This window comes from Canis lupus, chromosome 4 (genome assembly GCF_048164855.1).
Source record: "Canis lupus baileyi chromosome 4, mCanLup2.hap1, whole genome shotgun sequence".
NCBI classification, from domain to species: Eukaryota; Metazoa; Chordata; class Mammalia; order Carnivora; family Canidae; genus Canis; species Canis lupus.
Window position 1 is genome coordinate 62876416 of NC_132841.1, and position 4437 is coordinate 62880852.

Genomic DNA, 4437 nt, shown 5'->3' on the forward strand with positions numbered 1-4437 from the left:
CTTTCTCTGATTTGAGGCAAAGGCAAGTGCCAGGGGAGTTCCAGGAAATCTTTCCACTCTCTAGCTCAGGAAAAGAGTCAACATCTTTTAGGGAAGGGTAGAAGTAAAAGCTTCTGACGCTAGAAGCATAACGGAAAACTCTTCTACTTCACCAGTCTCTGGTCCTCACTGAAGAAGAGGTAGAAGCAAAAGGCATCTATTGCTGTTAGAGTGTAAGGAAACACTCTTATGCTCTGGATTTTGTATTTAAACAAAATAGAGATCTACTACCACTGAGTGAGAACTAATAAGTTCTTGTTGTGTAATACCTTTCAACTATACAAGAATTATTAGGCTGTGATAGGGGAAGGGACAGAAATGCTGAGTAAGTCCCTCTTCTGAGATCCAGATGTACAGAGCCCACCTATACTAAGGCTGGACTGGAACAATAGAGCTCACCACAAGCCTTGTACCAAGTACCAGCAGTAGCAATCTACTAGTTGAAGAGATACAACTGCCTACAAAGAGACACTCTGTGTGATATAGGTGTATAGGACTTGCTGAAAGGCATTGGTTGATCAGGAACATAGAATAAGAAAAATCCAACAATGCTACAGGTCATGAATTAGGTATAAGATAGCAGCTGACCACCACTGGAGGAAATTGAAGTCTGTGGTGCATTATAAGTAATTCAATCAATGGCAAACCAAACTCAGTTCAAGTATTGAGTAAATTGACTTAGCTCCCTACACAATAGTGTTTCAGAAGAGATATGTCATGTTCCAACTACAAGTAGCACTTACTTCGTCTTTACTGGTTTTTGTTTTTGTTTGTTTTTACACAAAATATTAAAAGACTGACAGAAAATTATGAGACATATTTAAAAAGCAAGGAGAAGAAAAGTTGACTTATTGTCAAGAGAAAAAGTAGTCAATAGAAGCAGATGAAAAGATGACTTACATGTTAGAACTATCAAAAACTTTAAAGTAATTATAATCAACATGTTAAAAGCCTTATGGAAAAGATGAATAAATTTAATGAACACATAAGAAGTTGCAGCAAAGAGATGGAAACTTAAAAATTAAATGGAAATCCTCTGAATAATTCAGATATTGAATAAGTCTTTTGACAGGTTAATTAGCAGACCAGACACAGCAGGGAAAAGAAAAAAAGAGCAGGGATAGTCAATAGAAGTTATGCAAATTGAAACAGAAAGAGAAAAAAAACACAGCCAAAAAGTAGAACAGTGCATCAAAGAGCTCTTGATCACCATCAAATGGGGTAACGTGTAAATGGAATCTCAGAAGGAGAAAAGAGAGAAGGTGAGGTGGAAGAAATATTAGAAGAGTTACTGGCAAGAATTTCCCCCAGATTAATGAAGACAACAAACCACAGATCCATGCAACTCAGAAAAACACACAGAAGATACATAAAAAGAAAACACAATCAGACACATCTTAATCAAACTGCTGTAAACCAAAAATAAACAGAACATCTTAAAGGTAGCCAGAATGAAAGGATTCACTGCATTTGGCAAATAAGAGAAGAATAATAGTAAACTTCTTGTCAGTAGCTGTGTATATCAGAAGACAATGTAGCATTGTCTTTTAAGTACTGGAGTGATCTTTTAAGTACTGAAAGGAGGGGGGATCTTCTCAAGCTAGAGAAGACACAAATTACAAATTATGAAGATCAATAATGAAAGAGAAGTCATTGGTTTAGATACTACAGACATTAAAAGGATAATAGAGACTATTTTCTGTCTTCTCCATTTCTACTTCATGTACATAGATTTGACACCTTAGATAAAAGGACAAATTCACTAAAGGCACAAATTCCCAAGCTTTTGCAAGAAAAAAAAATAGATAATTTGAATAGCCTTATACATCTTAAATACATTGAATTCATATTTTAAAAACTTTCTTATTGGTGTATTTTGCTAAACACTTTTTCCCCTAAAACAAAAATCTTGTTTCTATCATCCCTTTTTCAAGAACCAAGGAAATATAGAAAATATGAAACAACACAAACAGCTGCAATTGAGAGTGGGTGGGTAAAGGAAGGAATGGCACAGCCCTTGAAAGCAACCTCTGGGATGGCCTGAACCACATCAGGGGTGGGGTCCCTGAGAAGACAGGCTCCTATGTCCTAGCTTGGGCCCAAATAAATCAAAATCCTTATGGGGTGGGACCCTGGAGTCTGCCTTTATAAAACAAGTTTTCCCACTAATAGTGGCAAAGTCTGCCCTAATGCCCAAGGGAACTTTGGTAACATTTCCTCTCTTCCAAAATCCAGGCTGAAACCCAAACTAATCCTGAACTAAAACTCAAGAACAGCACACCAGATGCCACCTGTTGTTTTTCAGGGTCTCAAGCTCTGGAGGAAATGCATTCTGTCTGCCATGTCTTTTCCTCTCTAGGGCACCTGTCTGCATTTGAAACTGTGGCTCCTCTAGTGTTTCATCAGGCCAGGCCTTATTCCCCACCTGGAGTCTTGCTCTTTTCTGTATGACAGCAAACGGGGAGTAAGTCCAAGAAGGTGGCAAGAGGATCCTAAGCAACAAGGCGTGTTGGTTCCTGGCAGGCATCTCCTGTGGGACCTCAGAAGGCTGGCGATGCTGCGGTGGCACCAGGACAGAGGGATGCATCAGCGGGGGCATTCAGGTGATGGCTGGCAAACAGCTCTCGATAATGCTGCAATGGAGATAGCCAGTCCCTGTGCCCTTTGCTGAGCAGCTGCTGGTGCTTGGAAGTTGCACATCTGTACAAGCTTATTGCTCACAGGAAATGGTTTGTACTGGTCCAATGGCTTCAGTTTTTCCCCACCTGGAGCTGCCTGCCTGGGGGTAAGGGGACAGGGCACACATGCGGGCAGCCTGCAGGTCAGCATCCTCAGAGCAGCCAAGTCTTAGGTTCACTTGGGGTGGAGGCATTCCACAAACCCATTCCCCTTCATGCCATCAAAAACGAAGAAGTTGTTGTGAGGAGGGTCCCTTTGAGACAGAACCTTCACAATTTCCTGGGCCAGGATCCCTCCAACCACTGCACATACACTGGGGCCATCTAGGAGAATAGTGTCTTCAGGGAGCAGGTCAGGACTCACAACCAGGGAGTCAAGCATGTTGTTTCAAATCTGGAGCAACAACTCAGAATCTTCCCCAAAGGTAACAGAACTAGTATCTCTTCCTTTACTTGTGCAGAACTTCAGGAGCTCTTGAAGGAGAAAGTAACCCAAAGTTGTGAACTTCAGAGCTACTTTTGCTTTATCACTGCTCCAGTCCACTTGTGGCCCTTCCTTAATAGAGCAAAAGACCACCTTCTTTTTGACCTAGTTGTTTCAGATGAATCAAGTTTTGCTCTTGGTATCAGGTCCATCTTCTTCTACCGATTGGCTAACTTTGGCAACTTTGGTTTTCTCCTCTACAAATTCATGCTCTCCAAGATTGGCAAATGTATACCCATTGTAGCCAAAAACATCATCTCCTCTAAAAAACTTGATATTATTTTTGTGACAGATCTGGTCAACTTTGACTTTGACATCCCTGGAGCAGCAAGTCAGACAAGTCATGTCAAACAGAGTGAAAAATGACTCAGGTTTCTTCTCTGTATTCTGGGTGTCCACCTTCATATCCACCACTGGGTTGAGATTTTGGGCTTGTTCCAAAGAGGCTTCAGCCCTTGTTACAGCCAACAGATCCAGTATGGATAAGGAACTGAGCTTCAGGGTCTTCTGGAGATACCTGTTTAGGATCCAACATGGTCAGTCCTTTCACTCCTGCCAGAATGAGATTCTTGGCAAAGTTAGCCCCAAGTCCTTTCATGCCAACAAGGAGCACCCTGGCAGCCGTTTCTAGGCCTCCAATCCCCACGGACTGTGCTACCTCCTCCTGGGTGATGTTGCTGCCAGCCTTCTCCTTCTGCACCATACCATGAGCTCCAGCTGCCTGTACTCAGGTTCTGTCCACAGCAACCGCCTATCAGCCCCACCATGTGCTGCCAACCTATTTTGTTAAACATTTAAGGAGGAAATAATACCAACTTTGTGTAAAATCTTTTAGAACATAGAAGAGTGAACCCCTCCCATCACAGTTTATTTATGAGATCAGCATTACTCTGACAACAAAACCACAGATCAATATTCTTCATGCACAAAGAAAAAAATCTTCAAAATATTAGTAAGCCAAATCCTACTATATATACTATAATGAGATGGACTTATCCCAGGTATGTAAAGTTGGTTCTAATTAAATAATCAATCAGTGTAATTTACCATCTCCATATACTAACTAATAAGAAAAACCATTATGCTCATCTCCATGGAGGCAGGAGAACATTTGACTAAGTTGAACAACCATCAGTGATAGAGTCATTAGAATATAGAAAACTTCCACAACCTGATAAATGGCATAAAATACCTGCAGATAACATCATATCAAATCATGAAAGAATAAATGCTTTC

At 40.9% G+C, this 4437-nt stretch overlaps 1 pseudogene; it reads right to left on the bottom strand.

Moving 5' to 3' along the window:
- Positions 1-2706: 2706 nt before the first annotated feature.
- Positions 2707-3904, bottom strand: LOC140631601 (SUMO-activating enzyme subunit 1-like; annotated as a pseudogene).
- Between the last annotated feature and the right edge of the window lie 533 nt (positions 3905-4437).